This window comes from Cyanistes caeruleus, chromosome 5, assembly GCF_971803275.1.
Source record: "Cyanistes caeruleus chromosome 5, bCyaCae1.hap1.1, whole genome shotgun sequence".
Taxonomy (NCBI): domain Eukaryota; kingdom Metazoa; phylum Chordata; class Aves; order Passeriformes; family Paridae; genus Cyanistes; species Cyanistes caeruleus.
The window spans coordinates 61,460,402-61,472,798 of NC_141705.1; the positions used below are offsets into that span (position 1 = coordinate 61,460,402).

General features: G+C 40.1%; 1 long non-coding RNA gene across 1 annotated transcript; it reads left to right on the plus strand.

Annotated features, from left to right (window-relative positions):
* Positions 1-5,684: 5,684 nt before the first annotated feature.
* Positions 5,685-9,976, plus strand: LOC111928960 (uncharacterized). The gene is made up of 3 exons (XR_002864402.2): positions 5,685-6,130; positions 6,907-7,042; positions 8,172-9,976. It is a non-coding gene; the product is annotated as an uncharacterized LOC111928960 (long non-coding RNA).
* The last annotated feature ends 2,421 nt before the right edge of the window (positions 9,977-12,397 follow it).

Genomic DNA, 12,397 nt, shown 5'->3' on the forward strand with positions numbered 1-12,397 from the left:
TGTATGAGACTGTCATGCACTTTCAATGATCATATCACTTAATAACCTCCTGGATAGCTCCAGGGGACAATTTGGAGGACATGGATTATATCATATTAAAGTACTTGGATCTGTACTATTAAGATGCCTGTCTTGGGTAACAGGCAAAATCAGAGAGCATAAAAAAATTAGTGGTCAGAAGGGCTCCACTAATGCAACTTGTGTCACTACTGGGTTTGTGCAGCTTGATTTTCTTTTACTGCTGTTTGCCTTTTGGCCTTTTGAAGAATTACACAATATACAGGGGTACATTGCAGAGGTGTGTTATATCCTCCTAGACTGAAACACTGCCCCAGTGGTATCTCTGTTTTAAAATGTCTTCCTGTCTCCAGCTCATCTAGTTAAAAAAAAGAACTCTAGAAAGAATTTCTAGCAAAAGGAATATTAGTTGATGCAGTAGTCTTTAAAGGAAGTAGATAAAAGTGGGATTAATTGTCACTCTTGCTGAAGTCCTCAGTCTGCATCATGCAGCAGAGGGAATTCTGGAGGTCTTTTCTATGTGGCCTGAAAAAATGACAAAAGGTGGTCTTGACATCAGTGACTCCTGAATTCTGTCCCATGTATGGTGCCTTATTTTATGTGGAACACTTAAGCAGCACATCTACAGACTGTTCTAGTGGGACACAGAGGAGTAAATGTACCTGCTCAGTGGAGCCCAGCACACAAAGCCTGCCTGGGAGCTGAGGGGTGCACCCAAGTGCTGCCTTGGGAAACATAACTGGCTCTGGAAGGTGAATGCACTGACTGCAGCCCAGGTTCAGCCATGCCTTGCCAGTGCCCAGTGCTTACAGGCATAAGGCTTTTGATAAAGCCTTTTGAAAAATTATATGCAGTATTTCCTTGGTATTTTGAAAGAAAGGGAAATGAGGGATCTTCAGAATTTTAACTAAACATGAAAATTAAAACTGATTGGAAAAAATGGATGGAGGAAAAGAGATTTTCATAACAAAATCTTTTTCCAAATACTGTGTATTTGTGGTATTTGCACCATTTTCAGGAAATAACCCAATACTGTTTTGATTAGTATTTAGATCACTGAAAGCAATTGATTTGTGTGAAATGGCAGCTACTGCATAGATGCTGGTAGAGGGAAATTCTTTAGTGGATTAATATAGATTTTACCAAATTCACTGCTATAGAGGTATGCTTGGAATCCAAATTTTCTAAGCATGTCACATCATAAGGTCCCTGTGCTTCCTCAGTATTTACACATATAGCCTTGCAATTTTTTTCCTTATCAGTTTTCTCATAGTTACTTTCTCTGTGACTATTTTCTATTAAACCTTTATTTGTATTATTTACAGGCACTCCTGTGTTATTCCCAAAGAGTTTTTCATGATGACTTCTTTATTTGTAGTAGTTTATATTTTTCTTTCATGGCTGGATATAGGCCATATAATGTCAGTGTTAAAATGTTTCTATAAGAAATACACTGTGATAATTTAAGAAAAGGAAGAGGAGGCTGTTGTAAAGGAAGAGGCTTCTCTGAGGTCAGGCAGGATTCAGCATAGCAAGAGTTTGCTTCTGCCACCTTAAGTCACCTTGAGCAGCCTGTGATTTCTGAGGGGCCACACTCTTTCAGATCACTTGGGCTCCTTGCCCAGTGAAAATCTCTCCAGCAAGGACTAGGGGAGATGAATAAGTGTTTCCTGCTTAGAAGCTTTCTGAAAAGATTAATTACTTTGTGAAAGAGTTAAGTAATGAGAAATGACATTGCTTTTGTCATAGGCCATTGGGTCCCTGGATGGTTGTTCCCATTTTCCAGGGATAATCTCTAAAGTAAATTGTTTTCTTTTTGTTGACTGTCAGTGTTGTGTCACTGTGCAGTGACCTGCAAGTGCAAGTGTTCTGGACTAAGATCTTGTGGCCTCTGTCAATTCTCTACAGGGTGTTATCTCCTGCTCCCCAATGCCCCCTGCCATCAGTTCCTTTCAGTCTGAAAAGAAGGAGATTGAGCAATTTGTCACTGCTTGTTGAGAAGTGGCCTTTGCTGCTTTGATGCCCAAATCCTTTCTTGCTGGCCTTTCTTCTCTTGCTTTTGAACCTCTATTTCATTTCTGAAGCAATGCTTTGCTGCATCCCTCCTCCTGCCTTTTTCTGCTGTTTTTTGTTCTCTGCTTAACTCCTTCCTTCTTTACAGGTTATGGCTTTACATGTCCATGTGTGCACACACACACAGAGAATTTAAGCAAATAGAAAAATCTACTTCCAACAGACATTTATAGACCTACTTTTTTCTCTATGATTTCACAGTGTTGTGTTGTCTACTCTTGGTCCCAGACTAATTAAAATTGTTATGACAACAACGCAACATGCACAGACTCATCCAATCATTCTTTGTTTGTTGTATATATTTGTATTTGTTGTATATTTGTCTTTATACGTTGTACATATTTGTTATTTCCAAGGGATTGCTTCTTTGAAAACTGTTGATGTGAGTAGTGGTTTGCTGTGCAGCTGCACTGAGTCTTCCACAAATAACAGTGAAAGTACTTAAATTAAAAACCTTTACTTTTATTAGGATATTTGCCTTGGTCACATAAGAACTTTCACCTGGTGGCAAATTTGGTATTTATATCTATCTAGATATAGATATAGATATAGATATAGATATAGATATAGATATAGATATAGATATAGATATAGATATAGATATAGATATATAGATAAAGATATAGAGATAGATATATAGAGATAGAGATAGATATAGGTATAGGTATAGATATATGTATAGAGATACATATAGATATAGATATAGATATAGATATATAGATATAGATATAGATATAGATAGATAGATATCTACTGGCAGTCTTTAATATGCACTCCAAAAGATTTAAAACACCACAAAAGAAAAAGGTGAAGCTACCCAGAAATCTAGTCCTCTGTATCCAACAAAAGTAATTTCTTTGTTTCTGCTGTCACACTCTGCAGCACAACTGTCTTCCTTGTTTTTGAGGACTATAGTTTGGCTTTGAGAAGAAAACCAGATGCACACACCTGTATCCTGTGTACAGCTATGCAACCATTTATTTTCCAGGTGGTTGCCCTGTGATGATTCTTCATGATTAAAAAGGTGCAATGAAGAGATTCTCACTGTGATGAACCCTGCAGTGCTGTAGCTGATGACAGAAGACAGAAAGGAGCCGAACCTTAGACATATCAACCTAATCAAGTGGATTGTAATGCAGCACTGTCACTTTTTGTCCCTGGTCTTTTAAGTACTCTGTTTTTTTCTCATAGAATGAGCCAAAGTATATTAAAGAGTGACTGCCTTCATGCAGAAGGCATCAAAGGGATCTGTTCCCATATCCCCCAGGCAGCTGGCCAGGAAGCATACCACTTTATCTCAACTGGAGGGGAAAACCAGGGATGTTTTCAAAACTAAGAATAGGTTCAGCAGTCTCTGGGACACATGAGGAAGCTGGATTCCAGCCATGTATGTCCCAGGCTTTACATAAGCTGAGATGTTGTGCGCACACCTCTGAAGGGCTCTGAAAGGCAACAGTGACACTGCAGGAAACAAAGCCCTGCATTCACCTCACAGATCTTGTAACCTCAGTAGGTGATAAGAAAATGAGCAAAGGTAGCATCCAACTGAGCTTGAGAGTCTGGAGTAAGTGTAAGGGGAGTAACACAGGGGCAATGAGTCACTGTCAGCTGCTAGGTTAACCAGAAGGCATCAGTAAGTCTTAAGCAGAAATTTGAAGTGACTCTAGATTCTCTTTACAGGAAGTTTCTCATTTCCAAAAGAAATGCGATAAAAAAGGAAGAAGCAGTAGTGCAGTATTGGAGAGCACCAGCAGCTGGAGTCACCTCGTATCTTCTTGGTCAGCTGCAAGCAAGCACTGAGCAGTGTGTGCTTTGATAGAAGGGAGTAATAGCATGGAAAAGATTTGATCCGGTAGAGGCAGATGAAGGTTGCAGACTATGAAAATAATATAGAGGTCATAAGTCAGCAAGATACATTTTTCTGCAATGTGTTAAACAGTTTTCTAGGGAGAGAAAGTAGATGAGTTGAAATCAGAAAGAGGAAGCTCCAGAAGTAGAGGCGAGACAGTGAAAACTTAAACCAGAACTTTACCAAAGGAAAAGGGGCTGGATTTTTAAGGAAGTCTGCAGGTAGAATGAACATGATTTGTGTTGAACAGGTTGCCTGTTCTCTTTCCAGCTGTGTGCATTAAAGAGAAGACTGCTTTTGGCATTCACAGGTTACTCCTCTTACAAAATTACTGAAAATTTTCATGCCTGTCATTATTTAGAAACAGCTGCAATTAAGGAAATCAAATTATTTCAGTTCCCTCTGTTTTGGTTCCTCTTATTGTTTAAATTGGTTTGTCTGCTAGAATCTGAAAGCTTTTGCAACTTCTGTTTTCCTCGTTATTCCTGATATAACCATTATGTCAACATAAAAATCCTTCCAGCTTGCACAGTGCTTTTCTATAGTTCTGAAATCCTGTGAGAAGATTTTTGGTCATAAACCTAAAACTTTAAGTCTATCCAAACTGTGTTACTTCTTTTTTATGTCACTACTGAAAGCAAATCTCATACAACTCTAGGGCGTTCTTTAATTAACCTTCATCGAATCCCCACTCATGTTCACAGAAATACTTCCTTTCATGCCAGCAAACCTGACCTCAGTAAAGTTAAAGCCTTGATAATACCAATCTTACTACAGGAATATTAAGGATTGTTTTAATATCCTGATGATGCAAAACTGGGGGGAGTCGCTGATACACCTGAAAGCTCTGCTGCCATTCCATAGGACTTTAATAAGCCAGAGAGTTGCATGGAGAGAAACTTAATGAGGTTTAACAAAGGCAAATGCAGGGTCCTGCATGTGGGGAGGAATAACCCCAAGTCCCAGCACAGTTTGATGGGTGACCTTCTGGAGGGCAGTTCTGTGGAGAAGCACCTGAGAGTCTTGGTGGGTGACAAGTTACCATGAGCTGGCAGCGTGTCCTTGTGGCCAGGAGGGACAATGGTACTCTGTGAAGCATCAGGAAGAGTGTGGTCTTCCCCTCTACTCAGACCTATTGAGGCCCCACCTGCAGGACTCTGTTCAGTTCTGAGCTCCTTAGGACAAAAATGACAAAGAGCTACTGAAGAAGGTCCAGTGAAGGAGCACACAGATGATGAGGAATCTGGAGCATCTCTCTTATGAGGAGATACTGCAGGAGCTGGGCCTGGTTAGTCTGGAGAAGACTGAGAGAGGATCTCATCAATGCACATTAAGTATCACAAAACTGGTGCCAAGAGGAGAGACTCTTTCCATCTGTCCCCAGCAAGCTGGACTGGATGATCTCCAGGAGACTCTTCCAACCCTACCTATTCTGTGAATGCCTATTTCAATATACTGCACAGAAGTAATGCTTCCTGTACAGCAGACATTACTGAGGATTTTCCAGTATATTTTTCCATTCTCTATTTACCATAAACTTTACATGTGTTAGATTCATGCTTGTGATATGTAACCTACAATGAAAAAAACAACCCCTCTGGTTTGAAAGGACAGGGGAGGTAATAGCACATGCCATGCCAGAGGGAGACGATTAGCCAGAGGAATTGTATGCACCTGGAGCCAGTTATGTCTTCTGGAGGAGGCAGTGGCCAAGAGGAGTTAGCACTTAAGTTGTCCTAGGGAAGGGAGGTAAGATGTCTTTGGCTTTTGTTCGGTTTAGTGGTTTGTTTGCCTAACAAGATGAGAACAGAAGTCAACATTGAGCATGAATTAAAAAAAAAAAAAAAAGAATATTTTGTATTTGTCCTAGGCAGAAAGGAAATTGTTCAGATTCTGCTGATATTTTTATTTTTGTTGGTGGAAAGCATAGTTGTGGAACCCCAGTGGCTACCAGGCTTACCTAGGAAAGGGGCAAGATAGTACATGACAACCTTGTTGTTCCTATTGTTACAGGCTCTTGATATTGAGGATCCAAATTATGATGTTATGATAATATTTATAAAAATATTCAATATTTCCCATCAATCTGACTCATGGGACTATGGAGACAAAGGTGATGTAGGAGGGCATGCCCTCAAGCCAAGGGCTGAAGTTTCTCTTTTTTTCTTCACCAACAATGAAATGGGGAAGGTGAGTAAAGCTGAGGCTGTGATTCTGCAGCCTCTTTGCACTGACACAAACACAGGCTGCTGTCAAAGACACAGTGCAGCACATTTTGACAACAGGCTGCCCTTTTGTTTAGAGTACTGAAATTACAGAATAGCTGAATTGGAAGGGACACACAATGATCATCAAAGTCCATCTCCTGGCCAGTGCCTGAGAGTGTTGTCCACTCCTTGACCTCTGTCAGGTTGGTGCTGTGACCACTTCCCTGGGGAGCCTGTTTCTGTGCCCCAGGATGAAGAACCTTTTCCTGATATCCAAACAAAACCTCTCCAAGCAGGACTTCAGGCCATTCTCTCAGACCCTGTTCCTCCTCTTCCCCTCATGAGAAAGTTGAAGACTGCAATGAGGTCTTCCCCCTCCATAGTTAATTCTGTTAGTTCAGACCTACTTGTTGATAGGAAAAGGGGTATTACTCTGGCTTGCATGTGAAAAGCAGCAAGACCCACAAAGGTAACGTATAACTCCCTAAGTTCAGTTTCTCTTCTAGGTTTATTTTTTTTCAAAAGCACTAGGGTGTTTGAGGCAATCTTATCTTACCTGCTGCAGCCAACTTTGGCATAAATTTGATGATGAACATCAGCTGTCATAACACCAGAGAGGGTGTTTTGGAGACCATTGAGTGCCTGGACATGGTGGTGGTACCACATGCCTCCATTACTGCTGTGCTCTGGCAGGGGGACCCAGTCAAGTGGCAAGTTCCAGCCTTTCTCCCTTTCTTAATATGAATGCTCTGTCTGCAGGAAACAGGGATGAAGAACTTCAACCCTGATCAGTGTTGATGCTTCTAAATCCTCTTGTCGCTGTGCTAACTCCAAAGATCACATCTGCATGAGCATGATGCCCCCAGTTCAGACAGATGCACAGACTTCAGGAGAGGTACAGAAACTAATTATTCTATAATTAGCAGAGGAGAGGTGTTGCAATCCTACTCCCCGATGGGACCCCTCTGTCCCACCCCCCATGGAGCCTGCTCCTCTCTGGGCACAGGCGGCGGAGGGGGTCCTGGAGTGGATACAACATGGACTCAAAGTATCCAGACACAGGAGGCTCAAACTTGCTGGAATAATCCCAGGTTTATTGTCTGTCGTCCATCCGGGGCAAGAGAGAGAGCGAAATGCTCTGGGTCTTATCTCTTATACCAGGGGGCAGGGGTGATTAGGGGATGCAGGGAGGTCACAGCCAATGGGAAGGGGGGGGAGGGAAAGAAGGTTTTCAGGTAGGAACTAACATTACACAAACCAAAGGTGAGTTTTACCCTTGGGAGGTACCAAGATTTTAGATGCACTACAACAGAGAGGTACAAATCCAGAGAAACAAAATCATTCCAAACTGCTTTTATATACTGCCTTGCATGAGTTTTTAATTCACTTGTAGGTAATTCAGTAAATTTCAATCAAACTGAGGAAACCAATTGTTCTTCTGATCCCTGCTTGCAGTTTCTTCTCTTTCTTGGAACACAGTCACTTTCAGAGTGTTTTAGACAACCAGTTTCCTTCTAACCATCTACATACCCTGCATCTGCCCTTTCATTTGGCATGTTGGTGTACAGAGCTCTCTGGTGGTGGTCACTTGACCAGCTTCTTCAGGCAATGCCTGAAGTGATGTCTCCAGTTGATGTGCTCTTTTGGAAACAGCCTCTCAAAATACAAAACATCCAGAGACTGCAAAGGACAGGTGTAAGTGTGCACCTGATTGCTAAACATCCAAAACTTTTTCCATTTATAAAACAGAATAAAATTGTTTTGACCCCCTTTAAACATTTTCTTTAGTGATGATGCCTGAAGGAGCACTGATAGCAGGCCGCATCCCATGGTACTGCCCACCTCACTGACTTCTGCTGCCTCTTGTTCTCACCCTCTCTTCTGTTGATCTGTGATTTATAAAATATGCAAGGCATAGATTAAATGTGTTCAGAACCCAGCAGAGTACAGCTTTGATCTCTGACCAGCTCTTATTATCAAACTCACCAATAATAACGGAATTTTTTGTTCAATACTGTCCACAGGGAGAATTAACGCACAGTTTCTCCAGTGTCTGAAGAAAGATGATGCTCAGCTGGTGCACAGATAGCATTCCTCTCTTCTTACCTACTTCCATGAACATGCAGAAAGATAACATACAAGAGACCTTGTGTGTGTCTTGCACTGGCTGGAGGTTCAGAATAATGAAGGCAGGAACTGCACAATACCAGAGTCATGACTTATCTTTTACTTCCAGATCTTCTAAGCTAAAAATGGGCTGCATTATTTCTAGTTGAGGAAAAACAAAACTGGGACAATACCATTGAAAGTGGTGTGCAAAGTGTAAAACAGGCCACAGAGCAAAAGTAAGTCTTCCTTACTAGGCTGTAGACAGTAATACATCATTCTGATCACAGATGGCAATGTAGAAAAGTAAATGTGTGTACAAAGCTTGTTCTTCCTTAAGTATGAGTTAAAGACATTTTTACTTTGCTTCTTTATGTTAAGTCAGATTTCTTCAGTTTCTGGAATACAGTGCTTCATATAAAATCTGAAAGTACATATAGCCAAGACTGTTATGAGAACACCCCAAATAACCATCCTCATGAAAACCTACTTCAGTCCATAATAAGTTACTCTCCTCCTCATCCTGAGCTTTCTTGGAAGAAAAATCTAGAGGAAGTAAAGTGGGATCTTGCTGACTCCTCTTTTTCCCCATCTTCTCAGAAATAGTCCCATTAGAAGGAAATCATTGCAGCAATTTAAAACCTACATCTCGAGGATGCTGAAGGATTTGTTTTTCTCTTCTGAGAATGTGCTTCAGGTTTCACATGAGGAAATGGGATGAAAAGGTCACTCTGGCTCATAGTCTGCAATGCTAATTGAGCAAATGCTGGGGTGATAAGCCAGTGTTTTGTGGTTTCTGCCTGTTTAACTGCCAAGGGAACAATCAGTCAAGTAAATAAGAATAGAATATTTTTATCTTTCTTAGATAGATTTGGTTTTGGTAGGGACTATACAGGAAACATCTGAGCATAACCTTTTCTTGAGCGTGTGACAGCCATTGATGTACACACTCTGTTCTGTGGGTGGGAGAAAATTCCCCATTTGTTATCACCACTGCAGCACTTCCGTGGATAGAGCAGCTGCACCTCTTGCCCCCACTGTGTGCAAAAACAGCAGCCAGCAGCACTGTAACATAAATGTGTCCAAAATCATACTTCAATTTCATTACCTAAAAATAAACCTAAATTACCTAAAAATACCTAAAATAAAACTATATTCTATAAAAGAGGAGAAATAAAATGCCATTACTTTCCTTAAATAGATCAAATTTCAGTAATAATCCTGAAAATTCCTTTATGTTTGATTTAACAAATGCAGGATGGGCCTGGGTAGTCACTAAATCAGTTGTGCACTGGTAGAAGCAATTTGGTACAGCAGCAGAGATTCAGTGATCTAATTAAAAAGTCTCAGCCTATTGGAATTTTCCATTATGAGAACAGAATGTTTGTCTGCCTCACAATTATGATGCTATCTTGACTTGTCTCATATATCACAGACATGTGGAAATTAATTCTGGGGGGAATTTAGAATGTGTTTTTTATGGCACGCTCTTTAAGGGAGATGGGAAAAAATGTGCTGTCCATTTAAAGGTCCTAAAATTTGTTTCCAATGTTTTTATACTGCATTCTGATACCTGACCTTTCCTTTTTATTATTTTCCCATCAGGAAAAAAAAAAAAAAAAAAAAAATAAAAATGTTTTTTTCATCTTCTTAGTGGTGCAATTCTATAGAAGCTTTTAAAATATTTGAATGTTCAATTAAATGTTTAAAATATTTAAACAAATACTTCCAGTTTTCTGGGTGTAGGGCATTGTACCACTGTCTGTAATTTTCTGAGCAACATATCCCAGGTTAGCTTCCATTTCAAAAGGACCTGCTCCATTTGAAAGCACAGTTTCTTTTGCTCCTTTCTAAATATTTCATGGAGGTCATGTTTCTAAAGTATGCAGGAAAGACTCAAAAAAAAAAAAAAAAAAAAAAAGTTTGTTCTATCAGCAATCAAAGCCATAGAAATGGTATTGTCTGCTAAGTGGTATCTGGGTACGTTCCTATTTAATATAAAGGCAAAAAGGTCATGCAGTCCCAAGTATTTAGGAAATCCTGTGGAGAACAACAGCAGAACTGAAGAATAGAGAACATATTTGATGATTGTGTTTTCAGCTGCAAACACAGCACAAAACTCTCTTGCTGCATATCTTCTTTTCAAGGTCTATTATAGATATAAAGGGTGTACATAGAAATACGCAGGGTATTGGTCTAGGCTGTAATTGGTACGTGGTGATTGGCAATAATGAACAGTGTACATGTTGAAACAAACTCTGAAAACAAACATTTCTGAAGCAGACATTGCTTTTTGTAAAGCTTATTTCACAGTTCACTTCAGCTGAAATCACCTTTTTCATACCTCCTGTGTGGCTGTTACAGAACAAGGCTGTACCTGAATGGCAGCATGTGGCAGTGGTCCTGTGCTCACAGGATGTGTGCATACCAGTCCCACTCCAGTGGCGCCTGTGTCTATATAGAGGATGTGGAGTTACAGTTTAGTTCCTGGTGCAGTGTGGAGGCAGACAAGTTTGCCATGGCTTTTCCCTGGAGGGATGTCTGTTGAGTGGGCTGTGATAAGCTTATCTCAACCCTCTCCTGGAGAGATACCCCTTATATTCGACCATCCTCCCTTGTCATGGTGAGGGCTCCAGCTACCCCACCATGCCTTGATGCCTGTGTTGATTATTTGTAACCCACTAGTTTTCCCCCTTAGTACCACCCTTGCTTTCCCCCATAAAAATCCCAGCTTCTGCCCAGTTTGGAAGGGAGCCGCTGTCCCTGGCACCCCTTTACAGGGCTGCTGGACAATAATGGCTACCTTTGTGGAATCGCCACACGATGCTCCTGTCTCTCTGTCTCTGAGTAAGCCTGGTATAACCTAGCAACCTGAGCTGAAATCATTGAGCTGGAAATCACTGCATTTGCAGCTACAGGCTGCCCCTTGTTGAAGTTACCTGGTGGCCAGGGATTGCCTGAGACCCCCCAAAGGCTGTCTCCTAGAAGACCTCTCTCTGGGAAGGTCGTGGGATCCTGGGTCAGACCAACTGACCTGCCTGGCCACCACAGTGCAGGATTTGTGGCAAGGTTACAATTTGAGAATAAATCTGCTAATATTTTTAGTCTGAAGTAACTTTATCTGCATTTGTAACTTCACAAGGAAATACTATCTTACTGTTAAACGTGAAGATTTAATAGTAGTGTTAATATTTCCCTGCGTTTTTTCTTTTTTTTCTTTTTTTGTTAAATACATGCAATTTCATTTTTATCTGTTCTGAATTTTCTGTTTGGAAGAAAGGATTTCCACTTACTGCCAAAGAATTGTCATTGGGCTCATTACCTCCAATGAGATGAGATGAGGCACGGAATAATTACACTTACTTTCTGCTGGTAAGCAGGGAGTATTTCCACCCTGTTCCTTTTGATTTGACCTCTGGCAGCTAAACATATTTCTCTTTGCTACATGGATGGTATTTCTTTCCCTAGATGTAGTGTGTTGCTTTATCCTGGATAAGACAGTGATTTCTATAGCATTGTTTTCAAAACTGTGTTTTCAAGAAAGAAAATGTGATCTTTTATACTGCTGAATGATGACAAATTTTTGTCTGCCAAAAATCCTTATTAGATGGCAATAAAATCTGATTTTTATGAAAATTAATTCCAGTAATTAAATTTCATTATTAATATTTTAAATGCTCTGTTTATATAATGTATTGTTTAATCACATAAGAATCTAAATCAGAGCTTTCTGGTGTAACACATTACATAAGAATAGCTCTTGAGAGAGTTCACAAAGAATCAGGAGTTATGTTTCATAATGTTATTAGTTATAGTTTCATAATGAAATGAAGAGGAATAATGCTTTTATTGTAAGTTTTTCCTCAGTTAATAGTAAAAACCATCCAAGATCATAAAAAAGAAAAAAAATCCAACTCCCAAAGTGAAAAATAAAAAAGCTGCCTGTCAAAGTGAAATGAGGCCTAGTTACACGTTATGTGTGACATTGATTTACTGGGGTCCGGACAATGTTCCAATAACTGTAATCTTTCTAAAGAAATTTTCTTCTGTTTTATTTTTAGGTCATTTGAATGCTTATGACTACGGACACCCTATTGACCAAAATGTGTGAAAAATGCTGCATGGGAGCCAGCAGCACAGGCTT